Consider the following 12,051-nt stretch of genomic DNA (forward strand, 5'->3'; position numbering starts at 1 on the left):
CCATATCCCACACACACACACTGCTTCCCATACAGCCTGCACCCCCCAGATCTCACACACTACACCCCCATATGTCACATACCCTGCTTCCCATACAGCCTGCCCCCCCCATATCACACACAATACACCCCCATATCTCACACACCCTGCTCACATATCTCACCCTGCCTGTACCCCAACTTACCCCTCTCAAACACTCTGCACCCCTTCACATGCTTCTGTCACAGTCTGCAGCCCTCATGTGCCCCTCACCCTGCAGCCCCCCTCACCCTCATGTCCCCTCTTTTCTTATTACCAGTCATCATGTGTCCAAATCTCCTTCAGGATTCAGTTCTCTTGCTTTCTGCCCAGCATCCTGTGGCTCCTCCCACACAGTCACATGGGCGTGACATCATCGCAGGTCCTGCAGGATGGAGATTCCGTCTGCTGTGCAGGTCAGGACTAGCACTCCTGCAGCTCAGACATGGCTGGTGGCCTCTCCAGGTCAGGGGCCCCTCTACTGACACTGGGCTCTCCTGACTCACAGGTCGGCCACTACACAGCAGCACTACACATAGACGCAGAGCGGCTGGCAGGCCCCTATGTGTACTAGTGCCGCTGTGTAGTGGCCGGCCTGTGAGTCAGGGGAGCCCAGTGTCAGTAGAGGGGCGGCTCACTTCTCCTCATTCCCCCGCTGATCCGGTCTCCTCGGCGCATTGTCCATTGCTGTCGCTCGCTGACCTCTCAGCAGGCGCGCAGTGATGACGTCACCGCGCTCGCTGCAGAGCTGTCAGAAGAACGGCGACAGTCACAGCGGGGAGAATGATAAGAGAGAGAGCGCGCCGCTCACTCTCTCATCATTGCTCTCAATTGTATCCGCACCTGCGATGCCGATGCAATTGAAAGCTCGATCCTCGGCGGGGGGCGCTGACAGCGCGGGCACCGGGGCACCCTGAGTAGCGGTGTGCCACTCCTGCCACCGCGAGTGGGCCCCCCCGGCAGCTGACCGGGTTTGCCGGGTGCTGGCGCCAGCCCTGATCCTTCCCATAGACAGGTAGGAGCCCTGTCTGCGAGCCAGATACGGCCATCAAAAAAGCCATATCTGGCTCGCGAGCCATAGGTTCCCGACCCCTGCTCTACAATAAACACTAAAAAAACCGCAGATTCACATCTGAACCAAAAACGCATTAAATAATTGAGGAAAAGCAGATAAAAAAATGCCGCAAAAATGGAATAATCAGAGAACATTGTTACTGTGTAGTTTGGTGCGGACGGCGGCAGAAACAAAACCACAAAATGTATGCAACGTGTGAACACGGCTTCATAGGCACAAATAAGCAGCATGTGATATAGTGACACAGAAATATAAGAACATTCTGGCTGCTATGACTATGAATGGACAGTCCGGGGCGTCTGCTGAATGACCCTTACTGCCAAATGGGTGTGGCCAAAATTTACCGCGTTGCGCTGCGCGCACACTTTGTCCCTCTTTCCGTTCTTCAAAAGTTGGGAAGTGGGGGGTACACTTGTGAGGGGTGCACTGGGGCAGAAGTGCAAGGGTGTATATGGGGAGCACAGTGCGGGTGGTGGGGTTGTATTGGGGGAGCACAGTATCAGGGTGCAGTATGGGGGGCAGAGTATTGGGGGTGGCGGGGCAGAGTATTGGGGCACATTATTGGGGGTGGCGGGGCAGAGTATTGGGGCACATTATTGGGGGTGGCGGGGCAGAGTATTGGGGGGGGGCAGTTTCGAGAATGGGGGGCGGTTCATTGTCAGTCCTCTGCTCGCCGTATGGGCGGAGTCAGGGGCGATGCTCGCACTCTATTGGTGCACTGAGCTGCACACAGCGTCCATCTTTCTTCCCTTCGGCGGGCGGTTCTGGTCGCACCTTGCTCCCTCATAGATGCTTGTTCTTCCCGCCGGGTTTTACCTCAGATTTACCTCAGTCGTGAGGTGACGATTTCCGCCAACCAGCAGCCGAGCAGCTGACCACGTGATATGCCGGAAGCGCGGGAGCTGAGAAGTGAGCGTGAGCGGCACAAGAGGTGAGAATGAGAACACGTGACCGGGGCTGAGAGGCGCAGAGCGCCGCCATGCGGTGGTGCGGAGAATGTCCCGTGTACTGCGTCCTTACATACTGCCCTGTACACTCATGGCTGCGTTCTCTGTCCAGTATCATCCCTCCACATGGTGGGACATATAGTTGTGTCCTAAGCCCCAGGCGTGTCTGCTATCTCATCCTCCTTTTGTCTGACTTTCTGCTGCTCCTTTATTTTTATATTCAATTTCTCCTGATTTACCCGGCCCCTCCCCCACTCTGCTGACAACCGCCCTTCCCCTCTGCCGACAAGCGCCCCTCCCTTCCTCCGCTCTGCCGACAAGCGCCCCTCCCTTCCTCCGCTCTGCCGACAAGCGCCCCCTCCCTTCCTCCGCTCTGCCGACAAGCGCCCCTCCCTTCCTCCGCTCTGCCGACAAGCGCCCCTCCCTTCCTCCGCTCTGCCGACAAGCGCCCCCTCCTTTCCTCCGCTCTGCCGACAAGCGCCCCCTCCTTTCCTCCGCTCTGCCGACAAGCGCCCCCTCCTTTCCTCCGCTCTGCCGACAAGCGCCCCCTCCTTTCCTCCGCTCTGCCGACAAGCGCCCCCTCCTTTCCTCCGCTCTGCCGACAAGCGCCCCCTCCCTTCCTCCGCTCTGCCGACAAGCGCCCCTCCCTTCCTCTGCTCTGCCGACAAGCGCCCCCTCCCTTCCTCCGCTCTGCCGACAAGCGCCCCTCCCTTCCTCCGCTCTGCCGACAAGCGCCCCCTCCTTTCCTCCGCTCTGCCGACAAGCGCCCCCTCCTTTCCTCCGCTCTGCCGACAAGCGCCCCCTCCTTTCCTCCGCTCTGCCGACAAGCGCCCCCTCCTTTCCTCCGCTCTGCCGACAAGCGCCCCCTCCCTTCCTCCGCTCTGCCGACAAGCGCCCCTCCCTTCCTCTGCCGACAAGCGCCCCTCCCCTCCTCTACCGACAACATCCCCTCCGCTCTGCCGACAACTGCCCCTCCTCTGCCGACAAGCGCCCCCTCCTTTCCTCCGCTCTACCGACAAGCGCCCCTTCCTTCCTCCGCTCTGCCGACAAGCGCCCCTCCCTTCCTCCGCTCTGCCGACAAGCGCCCCTCCCTTCCTCCGCTCTGCCGACAAGCGCCCCTCCCTTCCTCTGCCGACAAGCGCCCCTCCTCTACCGACAACATCCCCTCCGCTCTGCCGACAACTGCCCCTCCCCTGCCGACAACCTCCCCTCCGCTCTGCCAACGAACTCCCCTCCCCCGCAATACAGACAACCGCCCCTCCGCTCTGCCGACTATCGCCCCTCCTCTGCTCTGCCGACAACTGCCCCTCTCCTCCTCCGCTCTGCCGACAACCTCCCATCCGCTCTGCCAACAAACTCCCCTCGCCTCCTCCATAATACAGACAACCGCCCCTCCCCTCCGCTCTGCCAACCAGGGCTGTGGAGTCGGAGTCGTGGAGTCGGAGTCGGAGCTCATTTTGGTGGAGTCGGAGTCGGTATAAAATGCACCGACTCCGACTCCTAAAATATATAATAAATTGGGGACAGGAGTGCAATGCAGAATGTGCTGAATATTTTACTAAATAATAACATTTAGTATAATGCTTATATTTAAGTGAAAAATTTATTGTAGTACAATGTGAACATCAGACATTTAATTGTTTTTATGATACAATAATCAAGATATTTGGATAGAACATAAAATATTTATTGGAATACAACTTTAGAACACAAAAAACTAATAAATTGTAAATATGTAATATATATATATATATATATATATATATATATACACACAGTGTATATACACACAAGATATATATGTAATCTACTGTATATTACATAGTGTATTACATATTTACAATTTATTACAGTTTTTTGTGTTCTAAAGTTGTATTCCAATAAATATATTTTATGTTCTATCCAAATATCTTGATTATCGTATCATAAAAATTATTAAATGTCTGATGTTCACATACACATATTCATGTACTACAATAAATTTTTCACCTAACTAAGCAATATATGTAGGAGCCGGAGCCGGAGCCGGAGCCGGAGTCGGAGCCGGAGTCGGAGCCGGAGTCGGAGCCGGAGTCGGAGCCGGAGCCGGTGCAAGAGAATTTGAGGAGTCGGAGTCGAAGGTTTGGCTTACCGACTCCACAGCCCTGCTGCCAACAACCGCCCCTCCGCTCTGCCGACAACCGCCCATCCCCTCCTCCGCTCTGCTGAAAACCACCTTTCCGCTCTGCCGACAACCTCCCCTCCTCCGCTCTGCCGACGACCTCCCCTCCTCCGCTCTGCCGACGACCTCCCCTCCTCCGCTCTGCCGACGACCTCCCCTCCTCCGCTCTGCCGACGACCTCCCCTCCTCCGCTCTGCCGACGACCTCCGCTCTGCCGACGACCTCCCCTCCTCCGCTCTGCCGACGACCTCCCCTCCTCCGCTCTGCCGACGACCTCCCCTCCTCCGCTCTGCCGACGACCTCCCCTCCTCCGCTCTGCCGACGACAGCCCCTCCGCCGCTCTGCCGACGACCGCCCCTCCCCTCCGCTGCTGTTCTGATGACTACTCTGCCAACCACTGCTTTTCCACTCTGCCAAACCCCCTCTCTCTGTCGACAATCTCCTCTCCTTTTCCTCTCTGCCGGCAGACGCTCTTTTCCCAAACCATTCCCCCGCCCCCTCCTCCGCTTTACCGGCAGCCGCTCTTTTCCCAAACCATTCCCCCGCCCCTCCCCTGCTTTACTGGCAGCCGCTCTTTTCCCAAACGATTCCCCCGCTTTACCGGCAGCCGCTATCCTCACAAACCATTGTCCCTTCTCCTCCTCCGCTTTACCGGCGGCTGCTCTCCTCCCAAACCATTGCCCCTGCTCCTCCTCCGCTTTACTGGCAGTCGCTCTCCTCCAAAACCATTCCTCCGCCCCTTCTCTGCGTTATCGGTGGCCGCTCTCTTCTGCCGGCGGCCGCTCTCAAACTCTTCCCCTCCTCAGCTCTGCTGGCGGCCTCTCCCCCCGCCCTTCCTCTTTGCTGACGGCCTCTCCCCTGCTACCCCGCTCTGCTAGCGGCCGCTACCCCCTTCTACTCTCTGCTGGCGGCCCCCCCTATCTACTGGTAGCCACTCCCCTCCCCCCCCCTTTTCTCTGCTGACTGTTTTCCACCCTTCTCCTTTCTGCTCGTGGCCGCTCCTCTGCTACTCCTCTCTGCTGGCGGCCATGCCTCCCCCCCCACTTCTATCTGCTGACGGCCTCTCCCCTACCTCTCCTTCCATCTCTCTGCTGACAGCCGCTACCCTGCTACTCCTCTCTGCCGGCGGCACCCCCCCTCCTTCGCTCTGCTGACAGTGTCCTATGCCGACAGTAATTTTTACAGAATGGGGTTTTGCGGGGTTACTGTAAGGTGTTGTCTGGTGTCGTTATGATGCTTAGACATCCTGTCCTTACGGTACGGTGGTCACGTATGGCTTATTACTATAACAAGGGCACTGTGGTGTACCCCCGTGCAGCTGCGGCTGATCACATGCGTTTTACAGCTGGTGCAGTTGAGTTTGTCCTTGCAGGATCGGCTCGTAACCACTTTTATAGCTATTTTGTAGAAAAGTTGCTGCTCTACTGAAATTGTGTGTAGTTCCAGAGATATCTGTGCTGGTCGCATGCGGTCTCAATGGTCTCTGTGGCCGCCGCGTGCTGACCCGTGGTTCTCTGCGCCGGCCACATACTGACCCGGGGTTCTCTAAGCCGGCCACGTGCATATCCGGGAGTCTCTTGGTTGTTAGTATTCTGTCATTTTGATTTTTTTCCCTTTTCACCTGAAGATGGCCTTATCTGGCACCTGCAAGGTTAACAAGTCTCATTTTCATAATGACTTTATGATGTCGTTTATGTGTGAACTTTGTGTTTTTATGTTTTTGCAGATCTCATCAATGACTGAGAGAAACAATAAGCGGCAAAGCAGCATCTCCATACAGCAGTCTGGTCAGTGGAGGTGAGTCCCTGTACCTCACAGTCCTTCCATTTGTATCAACCTTCGGTCCCCCTTTCCATTCCCCTCTCCTCTAGTTCCCCCTAACCCTCTCCTCGTCTAGTTCCCCCTAACCCTCTCCTCGTCTAGTTCCCCCTAACCCTCTCCTCGTCTAGTTCCCCCTAACCCTCGCCTCGTCTAGTTCCCCCTAACCCTCTCCTCGTCTAGTTCCCCCTAACCCTCTCCTCGTCTAGTTCCCCCTAACCCTCTCCTCGTCTAGTTCCCCCTAACCCTCTCCTCGTCTAGTTCCCCCCTAACCCTCTCCTCGTCTAGTTCCCCCCTAACCCTCTCCTCGTCTAGTTCCCCCCTAACCCTCTCCTCGTCTAGTTCCCCCCTAACCCTCTCCTCGTCTAGTTCCCCCCTAACCCTCTCCTCGTCTAGTTCCCCCCTAACCCTCTCCTCGTCTAGTTCCCCCCTAACCCTCTCCTCGTCTAGTTCCCCCCTAACCCTCTCCTCGTCTAGTTCCCCCCTAACCCTCTCCTCGTCTAGTTCCCCCCTAACCCTCTCCTCGTCTAGTTCCCCCTAACCCTCTCCTCGTCTAGTTCCCCCTAACCCTCTCCTCGTCTAGTTCCCCCTAACCCTCTCCTCGTCTAGTTCCCCCTAACCCTCTCCTCGTCTAGTTCCCCCTAAGCCTCTCCTCGTCTAGTTCCCCCTAAGCCTCTCCTCCTCTTCCTCCTTCCGCTTTCCTCTTTCCTCTTCCTTCCTAAAATATTAAACTTTGATATTTGAGTCTTTTGGGTTGATTGAGAACATAGTTGTTGATCAATAAGAAAAAAAATTCTCTAAAATACAACTTGCCTAATAATTCTGCACACAGTGTAGTTTGGTGTCATCAGCTAGGACTGACACTTTACTATCAATCCCATCCACAAGGTCATTAATAAAGAGATTAAAAAGACTCGGTCCTAGTACAGATCCCTGCGGCTCCCACTGCTCCCAGTACAGATCCCTGTGGTCCCCACTGCTCCTAGTACAGATCCCTGCGGCACCCCACTGCTGACTATAGCCCATTTAGACAATATACCATTTATGACTACTCTTTATTTCCTATCTTTTAGCCAATTCCTTACCCATCTGCTTATAGTTTCCCCTAGTCTCGGCTTCTCGCGCTTTAGTATAAGGCTATTATGTGGCAGAGTATGAAATGCCTTTGCAGAGTCCAAATAAATACCATCAGCTGCATTACCAATATCCAGATTTGCACTTATCTCCTCATAGAACCCCCAACATGTTGGTCAGCTATAACTTATCTTTCATGAATCCATGCTGTCTGTCAGTTATTATAATATTCTCTCTAAGATATTGTTGCATGTCATCCCTTTAAAATGCCCTCAAAAACCTTGCACACCACTGATGTCAGACTTACCGGATGGTAGTTGTCGGATCCACCCTCTTACCTTTCTTAAATATCGGTACCACGTCAGCTATTCTCCAGTCCTAAGGTATCAACCCTGTTAAAAGCGAGTCTAAGAAGATGAGATACAGCAGTCTGTCAATTACTGAGCTCAATTCTCTCAATATTCGTGGATAAATACCATCTGGCCTAGGGGGATTTGTCAATGTTTAATTTACTCAGATGCAGGCGTACATCTTCTAGTGTTAATTAGTTATACCGGGGAGACTTTGAATTTTGACTTGTTGAATCCCTGGAACAGTCAGTTCCTTTGTGAAAAGTGCCTGTTTAATATCTTAGCCTTTTCTTCGTCCTCTATAATTATCCTCTTCTAATCTTTTATGGGGCTGATACCATTTTTTTCTTCATCGTTCCTTATGGGAGACCCAGACCATGGGTGTATAGCTTCTGCCTCCGGAGGACACACAAAGTACTACACTAAAAAGTGTAGCTCCTCCCTCCTAGCATATACACCCCCTGGATAACCAAATATAGCCAGTTCAATGCTTTGTGTTCAGGAGGCACACATCCACACATGCATCCTCATCTGTTTTTGATTTTTGAAAAGAGTTTGAAGAAAAGCGGGTCCAAGCCTGGACTCCCGGCATGTCCCTTCTCACCCCACTGTGTCGGCGGTGCTGTTAAGGTTGATTTCAGGGCTGGAGCCCTTCATGCCGCGCTCCTTCACCATCCCCTCGGGCTCTGGCTTGAAGTGGGAGCCAGCACGGTTCTCACTGCCTTGCAGGAGACCGGTCTCCATCCGCAGCCCCTTTTGGATCCTGCCGGACGGAGCACTCATCCCTCTGGGACCTGGCCCTGCGTCTCACAAGCTAAGTATCTGAGACGTGGTTATCAGGGGGTCCCTTGTACTTTATTGTTGGGGAGAGTGTGCTGTGTAACTATGCTGACTTTCCGGCCGGTTCTCTGGTTTTTACCGGAGAACCGCGCCGATGGTGCCTGCGCGCCGGCCGCAGTGTTAAATTTAGGCCCCGGCTTCGCCTGAGGCCTACTTTCGTTTTCACTGCCCCTGCATGCCAATCATGCAGAGGGACAGTGCGGCTCCGCCCAGCGGCTGTTCAGCACAGGGAAGGGACACTCCTCTCTGAGGAAAGATTCCCTCCCCTGTATACCTCCTTTGCCCTCCGGATCCCGCTCTTTGAGATAGGCCCCGCCCCCTCTCCTCGCTCCGGCGCCATTTTATCAGCGTTCTCACACTGATTGGAGCTGCCTGCAGCATCTCTCTGGGGGTCCGGTCTGTGGGATCTGGAGGGCACACAAACGGTCGGGTAAGCCACAACCTCCGGTTGTGGACCTAGTTATATACTCTCTGGGGGCCATTCTACTCAGAACCCCCACTTCAGCAGCATGTCTCACACAAGGAGCAAGGCTGCAAGGCTGTACTCAATATGCACTGCATGTAAGCTCGTACTGCCTGAACCGAGCACATATCCACATTGTGATGCCTGCTCTAACATGGTGGTGCCTCAGCCTGGAGTCTCACTCCCAGTGGTCCCTCCGGCTGCTTCGGCTCCGGTGGCTGAACCCCCGGCTTGGGTAGAATCCTTCTCTAAGTCTATCTCCCAGTCCTTTGCCGACTCCATGGGACAGTTGTCCCGGACTCTGCTGAGCATGCATCAGCCCCCTTCTCAGGGCGCCTCTGCTCCTACGGCTCGCTCAGCAGAGCTCACAGAGCTCAGACCCCGTCCTCCTAAACGGAGACGCAGGGGCTCCTCTCCTTCCTCGTCCCGCGGCTCTGATTCACGAGCTGAATCTCAGGACGAGGAGGATGCCTTTACTGTGGGCTCGGACGCTACCTCCATGTGCCCCATTGATCTGACCGAAGGTGATGCAGATGTTAGTGATTTGATTGCGTCCATTAATTCTGTACTGGACCTCAATCCACCAGTATCGGATGAACAACCCTCTCTGGTAGAAAAGCACCAGTTTACATCACCTAAGAGAGCAAGGAGTGTGTTCTTTAACCACTCCAGTTTTCAGGACACTGTGACCAAGCCCAGGGCCTGTCCTGACAAACGCTTCCCAAAGCGTAGTTCTGATGACCGTTTTCCCTTTCCACCAGAGGTGGTCAAAGAGTGGGCTCATTCACCGAAGGTAGACCCTCCGGTGTTTAGAATCTCAGCCCGGACAGTTGTATCTGTGGCTGATGGCACCTCACTTAAGGATTCCACTGACCGCCAGGTTGACCTTCTGGCCAAATCTGTATATGAAGCGGCAGGGGCCTCGTTCTCCCCATCTTTTGCAGCAGTATGGGCTCTTAAAGCCGTCTCTGCCTCTCTGGAGGAGATGCATTCCCTCATCAGGGACTCTATGCCCGAAATGGTTGCCTTAACTTCCCAGGCTTCAGCCTTTTCATCCTATGCCATGTCTGCCATTCCGGAGGCTTCTCACCGCACGGCGGTGGCTTCGGCTAATTCCCTCGCTATACGCAGGATCTTGTGGCTGCGAGAGTGGAAAGCAGACGCTTCTTCCAAGAAGTACCTTGCTGGGCTCCCATTTGCTGGGTCCCGGCTGTTCGGCGAACAACTGGATGAAATCATTAAGGAAGCTACTGGCGGGAAGAGTACTTCCTTGCCACAAACTAAAACCAGGAAACCTGTCCAGGGCAGGAACCAGTCGAGGTTTCGTTCCTTTCGTTCCTCTAACTGGTCATCCTCTAAGCCCTCAGCCTCGTCCACTAACTCAGCCAAGGACCGAAAACCCAGCTGGCGCACGAAGCCGCGTCCTCAGAAGTCCGCAGGAGCCGCTGCCACTAAGGCAGCCTCCTCTTGACTATCTGGCCGCGCCAGCAACGTCCTTGGTCGGTGGCAGGCTCTCCCACTTTGGCGACGTGTGGTTTCAACACGTCTCCGATCAATGGGTGCGGGATATCATCTCCCACGTCTACAGGATAGAATTCTCTTCCAGCCCGCCAAACAGATTTTTTCTGTCCACTCCCCCCTGCTCCAAGGCCGCCACCTTCTCGCAGGCCGTGGCATCCTTGCAGGCCAATGGAGTAATTGTACCGGTTCCCGCCCGGGAACGGTTCAGAGCTTTCTACTCAAACCTCTTCCTAGTCCCCAAAAAGGACGGTTCCTTCCGGCCCATCCTGGATCTCAAGCTTCTCAACAAGCATGTTCAGGTGCGGCATTTTCGCATGGAGTCTCTGCGATCAGTCATTGCCTCAATGACCCAAGGAGATTTCCTAGCATCCATCGACATCAGAGATGCCTATCTGCATGTGCCAATTGCAGTTTCACACCAGCGTTGGTTACGTTTTGCAATCGGAGAGGAACATTTCCAATTCGTGGCTCTCCCCTTCGGGTTAGCCACGGCCCCTCGAGTATTCACCAAGATCATGGCAGCAGTGGTTGCGGTTCTGCACCTCCAGGGGTTGGCAGTGATTCCTTACCTGGACGACCTTCTAGTCAAGGCTTCATCCAGTGCAGACTGTCAGCGGAGTGTCTCGCTCACTCTCGCCACTCTAGTCCAGTTCGGGTGGCTTGTCAATCTACCCAAGTCCACTCTGACTCCGACCCAGAGTCTCACGTACCTAGGGATGCAGTTCGAGACTTTGCCGGCACTTGTAAAGCTGCCCTTAGTCAAACACCAGTCCCTCCATCTGGCGGTGCGCTCTTTACTGAGGTCTCGCCGTCACTCCATCAGGCACCTAATGCAGGTGCTGGGTCAGATGGTGGCGTCAATGGAAGCGGTTCCCTTTGCCCAGTTCCATCTGCGTCCCCTGCAGCTGGACATTCTCCGCTGTTGGGACAAGCGGATTTACTCCTTGCACAGGTTGGTGGCTCTGTCGCCACAGACCAGGGGCTCCCTTCAGTGGTGGCTTCGGCCCCTCTCTCTGTCTCAGGGACGTTCCTTCCTGGCCCCGTCCTGGATGATCCTCACCACGGATGCCAGTCTAATCGGCTGGGGAGCAGTATATCTCCACCACAGAGCGCAGGGCGCTTGGACTCAGTCCGAATCAGCCCTCTCGATCAATGTGCTGGAAATCAGAGCTGTGCTTCTAGCTCTCTTGGCCTTTCACCATCTGTTGGCGGGCAAGCACATTCGAGTCCAGTCAGACAACGCGACAGCGGTTGCCTACATCAATCACCAGGGCGGGACACGCAGCCGTCTGGCAATGTTGGAGGTTCAACGCATCCTTCAGTGGACGGAGGACTCCAAGTCCACCATATCCGCAGTCCACATCCCAGGCGTGGAAAACTGGGAGGCAGATTATCTCAGCCGTCAGACCGTGGACAGCGGCGAGTGGGCTCTGCATCCGGCAGTGTTTCGGACAATCTGCCGCAAGTGGGGCACTCCGGAAGTGGATCTAATGGCATCCCGGCACAACAACAAGGTTCCGGTTTACGTGGCTCGCTCCCACGATCCTCAGGCCTTTGCAGCGGGGACGCGCTGGTTCAGGATTGGTCCCAGTTTCGTCTGTCTTACGTGTTTCCCCCTCTAGCTCTCTTGCCCAGAGTCCTGCGCAAGATCAGAATGGAGGGCCGTCGGGTCATCCTCATTGCTCCAGACTGGCCCAGGCGAGCTTGGTATCCAGACCTGCTCCACCTGTCCGTAGAGGTGCCGTGGCATCTTCCGGACCGTCCAGACCTTCTCTCACAAGGTC

The 12,051-nt window shown here is 55.0% G+C and overlaps 1 protein-coding gene across 2 annotated transcripts in view; it reads left to right on the forward strand.

The window, feature by feature from the left end:
- Positions 1 to 12,051, forward strand: part of SLC52A2 (solute carrier family 52 member 2) — a 69,840-nt gene that overhangs the window by 19,770 nt on the left and 38,019 nt on the right. The window contains exons 1-2 of one of the 2 annotated variants that reach the window (XM_075352797.1): positions 1,833 to 2,024; positions 5,928 to 5,998. The gene's annotated coding sequence lies outside the window, so the exon portion shown is untranslated. Of the gene's footprint in view, positions 1 to 1,832; positions 2,025 to 5,927; positions 5,999 to 12,051 lie in introns of those variants that run through there. The other variant, XM_075352798.1, reaches the window with a different exon arrangement.

The sequence above is a fragment of the Anomaloglossus baeobatrachus genome, chromosome 6 (genome assembly GCF_048569485.1).
Source record: "Anomaloglossus baeobatrachus isolate aAnoBae1 chromosome 6, aAnoBae1.hap1, whole genome shotgun sequence".
Taxonomy (NCBI): domain Eukaryota; kingdom Metazoa; phylum Chordata; class Amphibia; order Anura; family Aromobatidae; genus Anomaloglossus; species Anomaloglossus baeobatrachus.